Source organism: Lichenostomus cassidix, chromosome 3 (genome assembly GCF_008360975.1).
Source record: "Lichenostomus cassidix isolate B80296 chromosome 3, HeHo_3.0, whole genome shotgun sequence".
In the NCBI taxonomy this organism is placed as follows: Eukaryota; Metazoa; Chordata; class Aves; order Passeriformes; family Meliphagidae; genus Lichenostomus; species Lichenostomus cassidix.
The window spans coordinates 7500381-7520304 of NC_139483.1; the positions used below are offsets into that span (position 1 = coordinate 7500381).

Genomic DNA, 19924 nt, shown 5'->3' on the forward strand with positions numbered 1-19924 from the left:
ACCAATAAAAAAAAAATTAAAATAGTGTATTTGGAGTAGGAGGTAAGAACTTTAAAACAGGAAACAAGGAGGGCAGTGGAAGAGATACCAAGATCAGGGTAATGAGAAGTTTACAAAAACTGGTTAGTATGTGGTTGGGGTTTTTCTTCTCTGTGTGTGTTTTTTTGAGGGAGTGATATGGTTATTTGGAAGCTGAGCGTAGAACTAAATGGATTTGGATTTGTGGTGGGAACAGAAAGTTGAAATTTGGAGAGAAACATAAAGAATGAGGCATATTCAGAGACAATGTGTGTTTTATCTGTATTTACCATGAAGAGAGAAGAGAGACGATAGCAGGTGAGGCAAGGCCTAAGTGTTGATCTTTCCGAGGCAAAGGCTGTGAGTGCAAAATATTCTGAAAACAGAGATGGTCACATCAGGGTGAAAGTAGAGGAAAATGTGTTTAAAGAAGACTATTTGTATAGCATTTTACCTATGCAGTCTCTATAGGAGCTACTTTTAACATATTAGAGATGAGAAGCAAATTTTTCTGTGGTCTAAATGAGTGGATTTGATTTCTGGTTTTGCTACTGTGGCCAGGTACTGGGGGAATGCAGAATTTAAAAATGTCTGGGAGAATTGTCCTTGCTAGCTTGCAAAAATTCCCACCCTGCATCACTGTAGCATGGCCTGGAGAAGAGGGAGGTAACTATGGAGCACTGGCACAACCTGGGAAGTGGGCATGTTGAGGATGTAAGTGGTGTCAGAAAGGGATCTCTGTTTCCTGTCATTGGGAAGGTGAACACTAATCAAGGGTGACATAAAGCTATGTTTGCTCACCATGACAAGGTGACCACGTCAAAGAATGGGGCCCATTGCAAAAATGCTTCTGTTTCTGACTAATCTGGTTTTAGTTCAGTAGCTATGAAAATCTTCACAGAAACAAAGCTGTAGTCACTGTAAGAGAAATTACACATTGTTGGTTTGATTTGATTAGACTTTGAACAAATAGCTTGGCTTTGCTGTATTTATCTCAGCATAGAGCAAGTTTAGATACTGCCCAATGACAGAAGCAATTAAGCTAGTTTTATTTCACAGTATTAAACTTACTTTGGTGAAGAAATTGAGGCCTTCTGAAACACAGAACAACTATGTCCATTATTCCTAAATGCATTGTCTTCAAATAGCTCCTACTACATCAGAGAACATCAGTTCTACATCAGAGATGTTAGTTTTCTGGTGCTTGGATGAATTCAGGATCACAGTTTTTTTCAATCAGCACTCCCCTAAACAGTGTGTGTCATCAGCACAAGGGTGGCCATATTCTTGGCCTTTAATCTTCTTGCTCATAGAGCCAAACTGACTCTCTTCAGTGCCAGTATCTTGCACCTTATGAAAGTCATTACAATTAGGAATGGGTGATGCATAGAAAATAGGAAAAAGAAATTAGGTTCTCTTGCACTTTATTATTGTCCGTAGGGATGGGAACACTGCTACAGTGTCATGTTTGTATAAAATTGAGCAATTTACCACACACTGAACTTAGAGTATTTTTGAGTACCTGTACATGCTAAACTTGCCTGCTAAACATGAGTACACAGATTACACATATGGAGAGCATGGAATTAATGGGTTGATATGTATATTATGACAACTATGTGCTATCTAAATTTTCTTCTGTTGGACCCTGATTTGTTTCCAAATCTAATTGAGAGGTGCTATTTTGTGCTAACTGAAATGTAGATCTGCCTTGAAAATACTGTCTTTAAAAATCACAGAAAATTTCATAGCACCTGACATGGCTTTTTTTTATTCTGCGAGGTCTTTAGAAAATGTAGTGTGCAGTAGAAAAGCTTTATATAGTTATAAAATTGACAAATATGTAGTGAAATTTCTTTTTAACTTGGGAGTTTGTGCATATAGATTAGAAGGTGGCAGATGACTTAGTGTGCCAGCTCTGCCTCATTCTCTGTGAATTGCAGCAGTTCATGTTACTTGCAGATTTAAGAGCCAGGGTAGATTGTGCTCAAAAAAATTGCTGGGCCCTTATTTCTCCTCTGTCTCTTTGCTGCTCATTAGGCTTTAGGTAGGTTGACTCCTCATCCATGGAACAGTAAGGTAATTTTCAGCACTATACATGTATTTTAAACTTACTGGCAATTTGCAGCATGCTAATTTAGACTGTAGCCTTTTTTCCCACTTCCAGTTTCAAGGATCCTGAAGGTCTATTAAACTGTGTTTGTGTCTTTATGAATGCAGCTACTTTATTAGCACAAAACATTCAGAATACAATGTGAAAGGTCAAGTATACAAGGCTTTCTTGATAGCATTTTAGAAATGATGGGTTTTATTTGGAGGGGGAGATAGAAAGGGATGGAACTTAAAAAGGAGACTTTAAATGGCAGGTTTAAAGCTCCCTGAATGTGTGCATTAAATGAACAGGCCAGATTACTATTTTCTGCCACGAGCAATATTTCTCAAACAAACTACATAATTGAAGGTCATTGGTACAGGTGGTCCTAACAACTGGTTGTTTACAGCGGGAGTTTTTCTGCTTGCAAAAGCACTTTCCTGACATTTGAGGCATTATCTGTGGTGATCTGAGAGAGGTCAAAGAGAATAAAACACAATCAAATAAAACCAAAATTAATATGGTACATGTCTGTAGAGCCTTACTTATGATGGTCAGAATGTTGTATAAGTTAAGTCTGGGTCAAAGGCGCTGCCTTCATTTACTGGTTGACAATCTTCTAGTTGGGAAGAAACCAAAACCTCAAGAATTTGATAGACTTTAATTCACTTTTGGATGCAAGTAACACCTTTTTGAGCTTTTGATGAAGAACAAAACCAAACCCAAACATGACAACGAAACAAATAAACCACAAAATCCCCTCAAGACAATACCAGCACCAAACCTAAGTGTTCAGTGTTTCTGTAGCTCAGGACCCTTGCCACAATGGAAAAAAGGGTTCAAGTCTTTGGTTTGCTTCTTTCACAATTGAAACAAGTCTTAGTTTTGTGGTCATGCTCAAAGCTATTGTTATTCCCTCAGCTATTAACTAGACTTTTCATATTGATTATGAGATGAGTTTTCACTGGAACTTGATGGTTTTTGAGGAAAGTTTTGTTTCAGGTGAAAGAACATCAAAAAGCCTTCAAAAGTGCTTTTTGCCTTTTGTGTGCTGAGAATACCAGGCTTTGGCTTTCCGCTGTCATTGTACTCCATTGAGTTGACTTAGATGTCCAGACAAAGTATGTTAACTCTGCCAGATTTTGCCTGGAGGAGAAGCCTTGGCCAGGCTGCAGGATGGGAACAAAGCCACCGGGTGGCAGAGGAGACTGAATTAAGTGACGGCTTGGCGAGACTGGATTTGTGCTCCCGGCTGGGAAAGAGATATAATGCACCCGAGCTCTTCCCTGGTATCTTCTAGTGGATTTTCCAGGATCTGGAAGAGCAGAGAGAAGGGAAGATTCCTGTAGGTCTAGTAATTATCCAAAGGATTCTGCGGGCCTGCTTTAATTGCTACACAAGAATTGCATTGAGAAGGCAGTGCATAATCTAATGCACAGTTGGAGGGTTGACTTGGAATAACATTCATGTCCAAAAGCAGCATATGCTTTCAATCTTTGTCCTTTTTTTCTTCTTTGCTTGTTATCATAAACCTCAGTTATTGAATGCTTCAAATAAGGTGAAATTAAGAAAAAAAAGAGATCTGATTATTTCCTCTTCTCTGATGCACTGAAAAGAGAAATACTGATATTTTTCTTCAATAAAGTACAAGAGTATTCCCATCTTCCTATTGTGTATGAGGAAGTCTCATACTTTGAACTCTGCTGCCTCTACCCCCACTATCTCTGACAAGGTTATGTTGGTACTTCAGGATTATGACTTTCAAAGAAAGTGGAAAAAAAAAATTTTCCAAGTTGCAGGGGTGTTTCCTCTGATGGAACAGTTCTGCATTCACTTCATGCTTAGTTTACTGTATTTGCTTCAATTGAGTTTTTTTGCTTGATTTATGGTGAGAGATATTTGTGCTGCAACTCATTACTTGAGGTCACTGCATCTGTCTAGAGCCAGGAAATTCCCACTGCCCACCATGAAGCGTGGAGCTCAATGAGAGACTTAGGTGATCTGGGTGAGGGACACAGTGGACAAGAAGTGTTGACCATTCTGCTCTCTCTCTGTGTCTTGGGGAGGACTGGAGCGCCTGGCTTACAACTGGATATATGTTCAAGCTGCCCCATTAACTTACAGCAAACCTCTTCACACTGTCTGCGAACATTTAGCTGTTAAAATGAAAAAACTCCACAGCACCAGCTGTGGGTGAGCAGCAGACAGCTTGTTATTATGTCAGTAGTAAAGTCTAGTTATTCTTTTCTTAGCATCAATGAATAATCTAATTTCTCACTCCATTGAAAGTGTTAATTAGTTAAATTTGAGATATGGACACTGGTAAACAACAGCTGAGGCTTTGCAAGTTTGGCAGGAGTAACACCTTTTAAAGACCACACAGATGAGATGAGAGCACACAGAAATCAAATAGCAGGGGAAACCCAGGCAGCACAAGTCACTGAAAGAAGAGGGTGTTAAAAATAATTGTTCACTTTGCATTTTGAAACTATTTCTGCTGTAAACTGCTTTTCTAAACCAAGAAAGTGGAGGGCAGTCTCAGTGAGCCAATGTTCTTCTTAGCAGATAGAACCTGGGACATGCATCCATTCCTCTTGTTCTGGAAATGCAATTTATGGCTGAACTGTTCTCTGATTCATAAAGAACATGGAAATCATTCACCTAGGGCCTGATGCTCCGCCATGTGATTCCTTTCATGTTTAGAGTAAAGCTTATTTGATGTGTGCTAATGCTTCTTCTCTCCAAGCTGCACATTAAAGTAATTAGCAAACAAAGCCTGTTGTAGATTTTCCATTGAAGCTGCAAAAGTGCAAACAGACAGAGAAGCATCAAGGCACTTTTTCTTTCTTGTTAAAACATTATAAATGTCATTGATCATTTTACAGAATTAATCTTGCAAGGTTAAAAAAACCCTAAAAGCAGAAAGAGTGTGAAAAGGTAAGCAGTGAAGAAAACCAGGGTGAATGTTAATGCAGTTACTCAGGTTGTCACTGGTAGTGATTCAAGCAAACAAAGGACTTAGTGGTAGCTTGGCTCAAGAATATTTTTATGATAGAGAGAAATGAAGTGTATAGCATAGTAAATGCACTCTGAAGAGCCATTTCCTGAGAGCCATTTTTGTTTGTGTCATAGCACACCCTGAAACAAAGCTTGGCTGTACATTCCTGTGTTTTTCTGCTGAGAGTTTCCATTTTTGCTGTAAGCTACAGTGATGTGGGGGGTGTCTGTGGAAAACTTTCTAGGAAAGTGTAGATGCTAAAGAAAGAAAAGGGTTGCTTCTTTGCATATGCAGAGTTTGGCTTGAAATAGCGGCCCAGAAAAGAAACTGTCAGTGTTCCTCAGTGATGATTTAAGTTCAAATTTGTCTGGGAGAACAACTGGGTGACTGATTTTTTTTCCGTTAGGAGTTGAGAGTCTGTGCATGGCTTTTGGTGTTAGATCAAAATCTGACAGGTTGTTCAAAGCAACAGGTTGTTCAAAGTTTCACAGCAAATTCTTTGCTTGCTTTACTGCATTATGAATATATGTTGTGCTGCCTTTAATTTTCTGTAATTTTAAACTTATTTCATTTGGTGTCTCTTGGTCTTGGTTGGATTTAGATGTTTTGCTGCTCAGTCATGCTGAGCTCCTGCATTTTGTTGCAAGGAGCAGGCTGTAGGAAACAGTCTAAGAGAAAAGTGTGTGCTAACCCCTTGTGCTGTTACACTTCTCTTGAATCCTCCTGTGTGGTGCTATAGGGACACGTCTGTCTGTGAAGGCCCTGGCTCATGACCTGCTCACACACAGGCCCACAAGCTAGGATAAATAGCAAGATTCACAAATGTAGAGCAATCATCATCAGGCCTAAAATTGTCTTCTCTCAAGACAGTGCTTGTTACCATTTCCCTCAGAGTGAACAGGGCTGATTAGGCTTTGAAAATCTGAGCATGGAAGGAATACAGTACTGGTGCTTTCTCCATGAATAAAACATGTTTTTTTGTACAGCAACTGTTTCCGTGCCTGAGCTGGGGTTGAACTTGTTTTTGCAGGTCATATTATTGCAAATGTTGCAATTTGGGCACAATTTCTGTGTAACTACGTAAACAACCTAATTAACAGTCCAGATTTTTCCCATTTTCTAATGGTGTTATAGTCAGCCATGAAATACAACTATTTTTCTTATTATATTCGTACTTGATGTTAAATGAATCATGCAATCAGGCAATGGATAAAAAGTTTGAGAGAAGGAGGTAAAACTATTTCTCTACCATGTCATCCTTATCTTCATTGCATGAGTCATGACACAACCACCTCCCATGAAACCAACTCTAGCTCTACAGCCAGACTCTTTCACTGAGAGTAAAGGTGTAGGAAACAATCCTACCCCACTGAGTTACAATCCAAATATTGTTGTGGGTGTAAGCATCTCAAATCATCCTTCCTGAGTTGCAGTGTTAACAATCTGTGCTCTAGCAATGGTTTTTCAAACTGATCTCTGCTGATGAAATGTTCATGATTTTGAATCTACCTGACTTCTTGTTGAATGGTGTTTTGTTGTGGGTTTTGGTTACTGAGTTATTACTATTTGATGGCAGATACTGGGAAAAAAGTGTGGATATTATAAGAAAAGTAAAAGCCAAAATACTCATTGAATGAATTGCCTTACCTCACCTTCTCAAGGATTGCTTCAGACACAGGATATGTCCTTTTTTCTGTAATTCTTATGGCTTAATGGCAAAAGTTGCACTGTTTTAGAGACCAAGACACATCAGGACAATAAAAATTTGTGGAGGTTAAGAGTTGGAAGGATAACCCTGGCTGTGAGAAAAGAGTGGTAATTAAGATTGTTACAGGTCAAATGAAAATAAATCTGTAATATGATCACAGTTTGGGGAAGGCAAAAGAGACAATAGCCAGAAAAGCTTTTATAGAATGCTCCATGTGCTACTTTGACTTTACAGCAAAAATTTCTTTTGAATTTTACCTTATGGGTCTCAGTGGCAGCTGGTCTGCTCTTGCAGGAAGACCGGTCAGGTTGGCCTCTGATCCTATTGCTCATTCTGCCATCAGTTCTCCTGAGGCTGTTTTCCTCGACTCATATTCCTCTCTTCCTCTTCCCTGCATATCTTCTGAATACCAGTGTACTGAACTACGCAGCAAGAATGGCTTTGCTTTGGGGTGTTGCTGCAGCTGTGGAAGTGGAATGACATTCTTGCCACTTGGTCCCTCAGTTCCAGAGAGAAATGCAAGAGGAAATCTGCTTTTGTGTTCCTGGCTTTTAGCCTGGAAAATGTGATGCCCATACTTGGATTTCATTGCACTGCTGTACTCACACTGCCAGCTCTGAGATACTTGCTCCCATTTCTTCCTCAATGTATGGTTCAACTCTTATTAAAGAGGTGTGAGGTCATCCTTCAAATACAAATTTCCCACTAGACAGAGCGTTGACAGCAGGGTGGTCCTGTTAAGCAATGCGTATTTCCTGACATACACAGATGTTCTCTGAAACCATAATGTAGATCCAGATCTCCTTCTCCCTTGCCAAGATTATTCTTGTGAAGCTAAAAGCTTAATTTAGATGGTAAAACAAACATCCTAATTTTTAGAAAAAAATTTCCCTTGGGCATGGTTTGAAGCCATCTCCTGTCTAGATGGTAAACAGAACCATTAATGAAGTGCTAATGATTAACATTTAACCTGGCAGCAAACAAACAGCTCATTTTGAAAAAAACTGCTGACTTTCCCTGGATTATAGTGTGTTTGGATGAGAGGGTTTGGAAAGGGGTAAAAGGATGAGATGCAGCCCTTATTCTATAAATTTCATCTTACAAGAGAGGTTTTTTTCATACTTACAGAGTCTGTTGATTGCTATGGCAGATACATGTAGTTTGCATATGTGTATATGAGTAATGTCACTACCTCATTAACTCCTGTTGATCAATGAGAGTTGAGTTGGTCGTGGCTTTATGCTGCCAAGGTGGAATTTGGGGGATATGATAGCAGAATGACACATTAATGGGAAATGGAGGGGAAAACATAGTCTGGATTATGAAAATGAGGTGGTTCCAGAAAACACTGGCACTTTTTTTATGGTTGAACTAAGCTCACATTTGTCTGGATGTCACTTAGATTTGTATGGTGTCACATGAGAAAGGAATTATAAAAATTTATTGCAAGTCTTTGTGAGGGGCAGGAAGTGATGACAAAGAACAAGGAAAGAGAAAACCATTCACAATTGTTTACTACTGATTGTTTTAAGAAATGTATTTCTGTAGGAGAAGTACTGCAAGAAGACAGACTGTACAAAATGTTAGAGACAAAGTTAAACCAAAGAGATGTCATTGCAGAGAAGTATGGAAAAGTCATGGAAGGTGTCTTGGATTGCTCTGAAGCCTTGAGTACAAATCTCTGCCTAGTCCAGGGCCAAGAATTTGGCAATATATAGTAGAAGTTCCCCCTTGGGGGCAAATATTGTAATTTTTTCAAAACTGGCCGTAGCTAAAGAAGAGCAAAACCATTTTTAATGAAACAGTGATAAAGCTGGTTCTCTAGTAAACACAAATAGCAACCAGTTCAACTCATGGGAATGGAGGCGATTGTCCATCCTGGGCTCTGCAACAGCATGTGGAGATGGCAGATGAATCTGAGTGACTGGGGAGGTGAGGAGAAATGGCTCAACTGCCATCGGCAAGGAAAGCATAGATTTTCTATAAACATAATAATAAGTGTCAGAATTCAGAGACCCTGTAGGTGTTTTTCAATCGCATGATCTTATTCTTTTGGGTTTTGTGCTGTGGTACCCTCTTTGGAACAAAATCTCTATGTGAACTGCTTAGTGCACTTGGTTGACTGGAATATAAATCTTGGAACATCAGGGAGAAGCGCCACTGAATTGGAGACCACAAGCAAGTTCCACATGCACTGTGAGGAGCTTGTTTTATAAAGCCCTAATGTACAGCCAAATCAGTAAAATCCTGAGAGGGCTAATACATAACTATTTTACAGGCTGAGGAAGGAAACTGGTATCTGCATATTGGCACAAAGCTTTAAAGGGGTTAGGGACGGTGTGTTTCAAACAATGTCAGTGCAGGTGGAACAACTTAAGCTCTTGTTGCTTTCTTCCTAAGAACATTTTCACTGAAACACATTGCTCTAAGTACCTGGATATAGTTGTGGCTTGTAGATGTGATGGGCTATGTCTGGATGTTTAGAGTTTTTTGAGAGGGTCAGCTCACCTTTCTTTTCAGCATGGCCAAAGAATAGTGATGTAATTGATCTTTCTAGGTATATCCTTGAAGTCTTCTTTTGGTAGAGTATTTTAAATAGCACAAAATGTCGCATGACTTAGTGTGCAGCAATGAACAGCTCTTCAAAAACCTGCTCATTTTTGGCACTAATGTCTCTAAAACTCAGGTAAAGTTTCAGCCTTGGCATATGTGGAGGTTATGCAACATTGTAATGTAAACGATTTAAAGATTTCCAGGTATATCCTTGCAAGCTGATGAGCAGCAATTCGCTTAGAGGTGATGGTTTTCCATCAGAAAGCAGTAGAGCACGAATACAGAATGGGTAAATGTTTGCAGGAGGAAAGTAAACGTGTTTGTGATGACTGCTTATCGTGAGTTGGCTGATGAGGCAGCTAGCAGATGTCATAGAATATATTATTTCTGTTCTCTCTGCAGTTTACGTATGTATCTTAGCTAAGTGCATCAGAGCCTTAATTCAGATACAATAACTCTGCCTTGCATTGCTTCATGCGGGAAAAATAGTCCTTTTCTGGTGAACTAGAATGAACAGATGCAGTTTCAAATAGGTAGCAGATGTTAATAGCAAGTGAGCAGGAATCAGCTGGAGGGGCCTTTCTGGGGGGAGCAAGATCTCCCTGGAATTAGGAGACAGGGAAGAAACTGAGGAGGTTTTCCCTAAGAGATGACAAACAATGCTGTAATGACATATTTTTAGCTTAGGTGAACAAGGTCCTATTCCAGGAATCTCTTATATTACACCTCCCTTTGGTTTTTTTTTTTTCCTGGTTTATAGTTTTTTTTCTTGGTTTTTTTTGGCAGCCCAGGTGAGACTGCTAGCTTGGGTATGTATTTAGGGCATAAAAATTGTCAGTAATTAGTCTCTGTAAATTGTCTAATATCTGAAAACAAAGTAGGTTTTCTGATACCTCTTTGCAGAAGTGGAATGAAAGCAGATAAATTAAAATTAGGGCCATGTGAAAAAGACAACAGAAAGAAAAATATAATTATTATAACTTATTTCTTTGCAGCTCTAGAGAGCTGGTTCTTCCCACCCAGCAGTTTCACAGAAGTTTTAAGCAATCTCTGGATTGCTGCTGGATTAAAAGCTGAAAGTTGCTGTTGTGAGCAAGGTGCTAGCAATGATGCAGATTACTTGGTTCATTTTTTTAAAACATATTACACATGGAACATAAGGAAACTCAGTAGTTTATAGAAATATATTTTTAATCTGCTTGTGAGACCATGCTGTACTGTTGTGCTGCTCTGTTTCTTTGAGACAAGTTGCTACAAAGAATGTTATTCTTCTGGGAAAAAAAAAAAAGCCAAAAATCATAGACCAGAAACATTAATTAGGAAAATCTGTGTAAGGTGGGAGTACAGAATGGATTTTAAAGAAACTACTTTGCTTTTTGTTATTACACACTGATGGAAAAAGGCATAGTCATTCACCCTGGGAGCTAAGGTCCTGATGTTAAAGGTGAAGGTGGTAAAACATGAGAGTCTTAATTCCTTACTGATTACAAAAGGAATCACAGAACAGCTGAGGCTGGAAGGCAGCTCTGGAGACCATTTAGTCCAAACCCCTCTCTCCAAGCAAGGTCAATTAGAGGTGTTTCATGGCTGTGTCCAGTTGGGTATTGTCTCTCTCCAAGGATGGAGATTCCACAGCCCCACTGGGCAAACTGTTCTAGACTTCTGTCACCCTTAAAGCTTTAAGCTTTTTTACAGTTTTTTTGTTTAATATAGAATTTACTGGGCTTCAGTTTGTGACCATCTTGTCCAGTCGCTGGGCACCACTGAGAAATGTCTGGATCCTTCCTTACTGACATTGCTCTGTCCTTTTGCCCTGCTTTTATATCCACACAGATACTGCTAGGCCTCCTTGTCTCCAGCTTTTCCCATTCTTTCCTTACATGTCTGATGCTCCAAGCCCCTCTCATTTGTAGCTCTCTGCTGGCCTTGCTCCAGCATATCCGTGTATTTCAGAACTAAACCTGGTAGTGAAGATGTGAGTGAGCACTCTTCTAAATGGTAGCATGGTATTGAGTGGAAGTTGGCTATTGTAAATAGAGAGGGGAAGAGAGGCTAAGGATCAATATTTTGCTTGCCATCAGTTAAAATCCAGTCAGTAGAAACAGAGGAGAAAACTATCTTATGACAGCCTTACTTTATTTTTTAAATAGAAATGTTAAGTCTAGAGGGTATACTGATTGTGTTAATACTTTTATTAATGAGAAGGTGGGTGAATTATTCTTGCAGCAGGATCTAAGATGAGCCTAGCTTCAGTACTGGTGTTTTATTCACAGCCAAAAGGACACTGTATGTCTTCTGAGTAATTGAAATTACACTATTGGTCCTTACCACTGGAAAGAAAAAATCCAGTGCAAATCTCTGTGGGAAGGTATATAAATGATTTGGCATTAAATCTATAGAGTCTAGCCCAGGTGTCCTGCTTTGACTTGTAGTTGCTGCTGATGTTAAACTATTTAGCAGAGTTTTTCCTGTCACTTTATTGTAGTTGATGCTACAAATTCCTGATCCCCATTTATTTAATGCTGTTTGTGACAGTAGCTTGATCCAATAAGATCTGTGAAGTCCAGATGATTTTCACGAGATTGCCCATACTCTCTTGAAAGCAGAGAGTAGTTTCCAGAGTAAAATTAAATACAGTCAGATCTCTTCTAGGATTTATGCCTCTTGGCCTGACTCATTGCTGGGAGATAGATCTTTATAAGCTCTTAAGGCTGTGTATGTTAGTTCTGCCATATTTGCCTGCATCCCCCTGCTCTCACTTGTGAGTGGTAAGAAGGGGAGATGCTGTCCCTTCCTTTTTGAGTTACTATTGACAGGTCTATGCAGCTTTCCAACAGAGAAATTTCCTTCATTTGGGAGCAGACCATTTCATGTTCTGCAGTAGGCAACACAGCATCTTTTCTGAGTGGAGCTTTCCTATGGCATTTACGAATCAAGCATAAAATTGTTTTCTTCCAGAGCTTTTTCTGTAACTGACTTTGCAGACTGCATTGAAGTGGTATTTTGTAAAAAGGTAACACCTTTGTTATTTGGGAGATGGCAGCAGTTCTGTGTACTTAGTTCTGCAGCAACATAGAGAGCTCATTTCTAGTACAAGTGGCAAAGCAAATGGTACTCAAAAAGGGCAAATCCTGCTCAGACTGTCCTGTACCCAGGATGATTCTTTTAAATAAATTTCCAGGCAAATATCTAATTCCTAAATGGAGAAATGGTTGGATGCATTGTCTTTCTGATGGAATACAAAATTGTCTGTTAGTCAAAGTGGAAATTGTCTGTTAATCCAAGCAGATGACTATAGGCTGGCCTAAGGATAGTTTCAGTATTTAAATTGGTAGACCAAGGGATGAACAGAAACGTGTAACTAAACATGTTTTCAGGGCTCTGCACTGTTGTCTTGGGTGATTAATAATGATACTGTATTCCATATCAAACTGTGTCCCAACATTTTACTGTATCTTTAAGACCCTACAGCTGGAGACCTTGTGTGTGGGCTGGGGGTGAGGGGGAGGAGGGTCTGGGTGGTTTGCTGTGTGTGGGTGTTTTTAAAATTTCCCCATATAGGGCATTGTTGCTTTTCTTGCCATGATATTTGCTTCACTGGCTGTTTGTTCTTTGTTCAGGCAAAGGCTTTTCTTTCCTTATTTTTATTTTTTTTCCTTCAGCTCATTGTAGTTATCTTTGAGCTGCCTTAGGGATGAATTCTGCATTTCCCTGTCCAAAGCTGGGGTCATTGCACTGACAGACAGTAGCCAAGTGTCTGTGTTATGCTTGTTAATAAACTGTTGTTTTTTCACATTTATCTATTAGTAATCATTACATATTGGTGAAGAGGGATTGCTGGGAATCCTGAAAGGGAGATAACTCTTTCCAGAGTGTTTTCCTTAAATTTTCTCAAACCAAGATAACTGTGTGTTCAGCTAAGACTTGTACCTGGCCTCTGTGTGAATTGGTTACCACAAGCTGGGGAAAGAGAGAGTGATTTCATCTCTGATTGCATGTAGTAATACACCAGACATTCCTGATAACACAGATTTGTCTTGTGTAAAACTGCCAAATCTCATCGTAGAGTTCTTGACTTTGACAGAACATTGCTAAGGGGTTGTAAACAACTGAATAAAAATCCACAGAAAATCTAGATTTTATATTTGTTTGTGATTTCAGTCACATTATTACAAGATTGGTGAATGTACATTTTGTGTGTCTATGTATAATTCAAGTCTCCAGCTCCAGATATAACCCTGGGGACAACCAAATATCCAAAGTATAATTTTCATTTTTCATATTATCTGGTATATATTGGCCAATGTTATTAGCATGGAAAATGTATGACAGTGCTGTCATCAGTGTCTTGCTGCAGTAATAACATATCTTTTCTCAACAATATACATGCAAGTGTGTGATGAAGTGTCAAATGAACAGATGCTCTGAAACTGGGGAAAAATTTTGTTTAAATAAGATTGCTCTGTCTACAACAGATCTGAGTAATGCTCGTCACTCCTTCTGTACTTACAAAGGTTGCTATTTTCTTGCTTGCAATTATTCAAATACGAACCTTTCCTGGAACACAATTTATGAAATGATCAGGCTTAAAAAAATTATCAAAGTCAAGCCAAGTAAATGTTCCTCCTCTTGTTCCAAAGAAAAGCAACTTGGACAGTATTCATTTGTTTTTCATATGTATATGCCATATATATTAATAGAAAAAATCCACATATCTACCTATTCATGTTAATGTCATTTAAAAATTACTATATATTTCTGATGGCAGGTCTGATAATGGTAGGACATGAGGACAATGCTGGGCAAAGAACTATCAGCTGAGGTTAGTGATAATTCACAGTGGTTCCTCTGCTGACAAAATAACTGATGTCCTTGGTACCTATAAGGCTGCAATAAAAAAAAATAAAATCAAGACCTACACATATACAAACTCCCCAAAAAACCCCACACATACACAGCCACCCACACAGGCACCCTCTTCCACTCTCATCTCCCACCCCCAAACCCACAACCCCCAAAATGCAAAAAGCCCTGACAAACAAAACAACTCACATTGAAAATTTTCCTTTGGATACAAAGATCTTTTAGGTGCTCAGTATCCCCAGTATCTTCAAAAGAGTGAAGTCTTTCCTCGTAGGAAAGAAAAAATCAAGGGCATTGGTTAAATGTAGGATAACAGAGGTGATCTTTAACCTTGAGCTGGGACTAAAGTAGCTCTTAAGGGTTTTTGGTGTCAGGAAACAATAGAAGTTCTTGCCTTTCATCTTCCCCTGCTTTGGCCTCACACTGAGGGAATTAGGCTGAAAGACTGGGCACTGAGGACAAAAGTTTCTAACAGTTTTCAGGTTGTCCTCAGGACAACTGTCTTCCTGAGCTAGTAGACAGGGATGGAAAGTTGAATAACCCTGTGTAATCCAGCAGGAAGCAGTTAGCAACCTGCTGAGCCACTTAGATGCTCACAAGTCTATGGGACCAGAGGTGATGGGGGAGCTGGTGGAAGAGCTTGCCAAGCTGTTCCCCATCATTTACCATCACTCCTGGATGACTGGGGAGGTCCCTGATGACTGGAGATGCCAATGTGACCCCATCCCCAAGAAGGACCAAGAGTAGGATCCAGGAAGCTGCAGGCCTGTCAGCCTGACTTCGGTGCCCATTAAGGTTGTGGAGCAGATCATACTGAGTGTGGTCATGTGGCATCTGCATGAATTTCAAGTATGAATCCTAAGTTTCCTTAAGGTTTTGGGTGGTAGCTTGGCAGATCTCAGACTAAACAAAGGCATTGAAGCTCTGAAGCAGAACTACTGCATGGAAGAAATGTTCATTGTCTGCTTTCTGTAAAGGTAAAGCATTATGAGTTGCCAATAATGTGCCTTTTGAGAATAGATGAGCTGGAATTATATTATTTATTCTTAAAGACTGGGGAGATGCTGGGCATTTCTCTGATTTGCAGTCATAGTGCTTTTTACAGAAGTACAAAACTAATTATCTTCAAAAGCTGCAAAGACGTTTCTTAAATGGGAGTTCTGGTATATTTGAAGAGCAGTTTTTCAGCATTCTTAAGATATAAAGAACTGTTAAAAATATCAGTGTAGTAGCCTGTGTTTCTTGTAACTTTAAAACCAACAATGTCTGCCTTGCTAAAACTTCACTACACTATCTGCTTAAGTTAGGAACTCCAAGAGAAACCCATCCATTTATTTCAGCCAAAAGGCCACCTTGATGCTTTGTTTAGCAATCTGAATTTGCTCTGGTCAGACAAAGGATTGGATTGATGCTCCTGGGGAGTTTGAATGCCAAAGTAAACTGGTAATGTTTCTCAAGAGCCAGGAAGATAATGTACTTTATTTACTGATTTAGTCTTATTTTGGATTTTTGAAGCCATTAAAAATGTATAGCTGTGGCCAAGGGGAAAACCAATTCAGTTTTGCTGATTTAGGATCCTTTGACTGCTTTAAGTTTTTTTCACTGATTATATTCTCACGTTCACAAAAGCTGTGTCCTCCTTGAAGATTTTGTCTTCTTGTTTTTCACTCTGACTTAGTTGAGACAAGTGGGCACAAGGCAAAAACATCTTTTGGATGTTATCAAATTAGTGTTTGGTGGAGATGAGTCTAAATTTATAATGCTGCAATTCTATAGATGTAGCTTTGCTCTCACAAGCTTCAAGGAAGGCTGAAATTGAAAGGTTTATTGAGAGAGCTTTGATCTTGCCTTATTAAATTTGTGTCAATGTGTGAGCTTTTAAAAAGAGCTAAAAGGCCTTGTCTTTACTACTTTGAGACATGCCATGCTTGGTAAAAACTAAGTCTGCTTTTTAATTGAACTTTGAGCAATTGTTCTGAAAAAATTCCCCTGGAACATTAATTTCTGTAAAAAATGGTTCACCAGAAGAGTGGATTTTTTTTCCCAGATGCAGAATATTGTGTGCACGGTAGTTAACTACAGAAATAATAATATGATTTAGTCATCATTACAGGGACACTTTTAGAAAGTTATCATGACATTTAGTGCTTTGGACTGGAAAGTCTAATCTTAAGTTTCAGTACCAGCAGTTTCTGGCTTGCAGCCATGAGCAGCAGACTCTGAGGAGGGTACAAACAGCTTTTAAGGAACATATTTTAGTTTTCTTGACAACCAGTTTGGTATTTTAACAACACTAGAAATTACTCAAATTGAGATCTCAGATGCGAACTACATCAGGAGAAATGATGAGCAAGAATTTGGTTAAGTATCAAATCAGTATCAAAGATAGCTGAGAACAAAACAAAAAATTAACCCCATGTGTGTTTCTACACCTGACCATGTTTAGGAGGGTTCGGGAACAGGAAAAGAAGAGGAGGTGCAGTAGAAAATTTTGTGTCAAACTGCATTAACTGTAGCTCCCTGGAGGACTATGGAGACATGTGGATCAATATAGCAAGGAAGAAATAGCAGGATGTTTCATGGCAGCTTTTCTTCATTTAGATTAATTTTTTAGTATAAAGAAAGAGAAATTGGTAAGGAAATGAAGCTTAAAAACAAAACAACAAAAAAAGCCCATAGGTTTCCCTAGCAACAGTGATTTATAGTTTTCTAGAGTGAGACTGCTTTTTGAGAATTTGCCCAAACCTCGGAATCAATGCTCTCCTTTCCTCTTGAGGACACAGGAAAAATAAGTAAAAGATTTTGCTAACCCTGGGTATGATGAAAAATGGAAGGCCCAAATAAATGCTCTCTAGGGATTGTTTACTTCAGACTTCAGATTTTGAATCTTCAAGCAACCCTCTGGAAATGGTGAGAATTCGTTTTATTTTCCATGCTGACAATCAGAAGAAAATATGTAAGTTGTGTATAACATTGTTTCTATGTGATAATTTTGATTTCCAAATCCTTACAAGCCATTCAGTTATTTGTAGGATGTTTCAGTTTTATCCTCTTTCATGGCTAAGAGTTCACTGGTTTGTGGCTCTACTTTGAGTCCTTCCTCAGTCCTTCTTCAATGGTGCAATGAACTAGCTAGAAACTAACAGTGGGCAACTGGAAATACTGAATTTGAGTAAATGCCTTCTCAATTCTGTAGTTAGTCACAGGTACTGAGCTCATATTGTCCCACAGCTCCTGTTACATCTGTCTTGAAAATATGTGACATCTGAAGTCATCTTTCAGAAGTGCTAGACAACAAAACAATTCCCTAGTGTTTGCAGGATTTGGATTTCTGGTTCCTGGGATAGTTTTGCACTACTGAGATTGATTTTTACAGTGCAAAATACAAATTTGGTTGTATCTCTAGGCTAAAAATCATCTGCTTTCCTTGAGCAGTAGAATAAAACACCTAGGTTTTCAGGAGTAGAATTTAAGGTTTTGCATTTGGTCTTTTGTTTAGGTGCCTAGAGAAGGATCTGTGCTCTTTCAGTTGTACATGTATGGAAGTCCTTGGCATGCCTATGAGGCTCATCCACATCCTTCCATTGCAAATGGCAGCATGATTCAAATAGTTAAGAAAAAAAAAAAGTAATGGAGAGTTTAAATTGAGAGGTATAACTAGTTGTTTTTCCATCCCTCTGGCATTGCAAAAACACTTTCCTTACGTAAGTTGCCTTGGTACACACTGTGCACATCTCCTTGCACTCTAGATACAAGAGGCAGCTGTGACTGCACTTTGTTAGCTGGTAGCTCTGAGTACTGACCTAAATTATAACTTTGTATGCATAGGGACAGTGCCACGTTCAGCTTTGGTTTGTGTGATGATGTAGGAGAACGGGTTGCTATGGTAAAAACTCTGGTGATGACAAGCTGTGTGATGTCAAGCTAATATAAGGTGGTTTTTGCAAAATGAACAAAATACATTGAGAGAAATATTAGGCAGATATTTTGGTGAATAATGCTCTTTATAGTTAATGAAAGGAAAGACTGTTCTACCTGCATTACTTTTCTTTGGATAGAGAATCCAAACCAGATGGGGCTCATGTAAACATCTAGCCATTTGTTCTGATCAGTGTGCTCAGGCAAATGGGATCTAATTGAAGGAGAAGCATTGCCATTTCATTTTGCGCAGGCAATTTATCAATTTCCCAAGATTAGGCTGAATCACAGATGCTTCTGTGAGTGGAATAATACTCTATTTAGAGAAAAACACAAGAATGTCCAGGAAGATATTCTCATTTTTGTTATCCAACTTTCCTAAATTGCTCCTCTTTTCAGAAGTATGAGGTAGAATGTCCCTCAGTTCCCAAGACTTGTAGAAGTACAGTGATATCTAGTGGATTCACACTAGGTATTAAGCTATACAGGAGGGGCATACAGAACCTATATGTGTTGTTCACATAGCTAAGATAAGCCTTATTTTTATTAGTGCCTGATTGTTGATGGTAGTAGCAATTTTTTAAACCTGTCCCATTCTAGACAGGCAGTCTTCCCATTGCTCACTTCATCATGTTTACAAACTAAAGTTTTGTGGCTATTTTTTAGCCACTTTGTCTTTTTCAAGACAGCTGTGAGTAAATGGTAAGAGAGGTACTGCAGTAAATGGAAGTAATTACTGTTTTAGTTCTGAGGGAAAAAGTTACTAGGAGACATTTCCATCAAATAACCAAGTCACAACATAGAACTGCTTAGAAATACACTGACGAATTAGTGAAGTTGAGAGGACACCATGACACTTACATGAGGTTTTTAGATTTGAGTTTGACTTGAAGTTTTTGCTTGCAGATATGAAGCCATTTTCTAGAAAGAGGATGCTAAGGTGTTCATGCTCTAGCAATGGTCAATTTATAAAGTAATAGCCAAAAAATGTGTATGCCCTTTTTCTTAATTTTCTTTTAAAATATTTTTTTTTAAATATCTGCCTGTTCTTGAGTTGTTTATATCCTTGGCATCTCCAGTGTCATCCATAACACCTTGTGTCTGTATGCCTTGCACCACAGGATATGGGTAGTTTTATTTGTTTGTTTTTTCATTTTTGGTTTGGTTTTTTGAGGAAGAGCAGTTTGTTCTGAGATGTTTAATGTACCTTCAGCTGAAGGGTGATGTATGATCTTTACAGAACAGCTGCTGGAATGAGCCAGCTAACCTTCTAGGACTTGACCTTCCCAGCCCTGACCCCAAATGTTCCCTGTGGAAGGCTGGAGCCCCTTCTGAGTCATTCTGTGCAGGAGAGACCCTGTATCCCTTGGGGAAAGCCTGTGGCAATTACTCCCACAGTGGAGAGAATGAAGATCAGCTAGTATCAATGAGGGAAGCCATAGTTAAAAAGTCTCTTTGGTGACTTCCAAAACCTTTATTGGTTATAACAGACCAGAGGGCTGCATTTTTACTATCTCAGAAGAGAGGAACTAAGAAATTTGAGTAACTTACTTGGAGAACTGTAGATCAGGTCAGGCTAAGGCACAAAATGTACTTATCTACTGATGTTATGGTGATAGTAGCTTAAAAAAAAGTTGTCATTTCCTCCCATGATTAACAAACCCATCCTCTCCCTGCAAAACCATCCCTCTCTCTCCCAGCTGCAACACCAAAAATACCTTCAGTAGAATTTTAAGTCAGAATTTACCAGGATTGAATTAGGAGAGAATTAGGC

General features: G+C 38.9%; 1 long non-coding RNA gene across 1 annotated transcript in view; it reads left to right on the forward strand.

Moving 5' to 3' along the window:
- Positions 1 to 19924, forward strand: part of LOC146438967 (uncharacterized) — a 109585-nt gene that overhangs the window by 47897 nt on the left and 41764 nt on the right. The gene's annotated exons all lie outside the window — the stretch shown is intronic.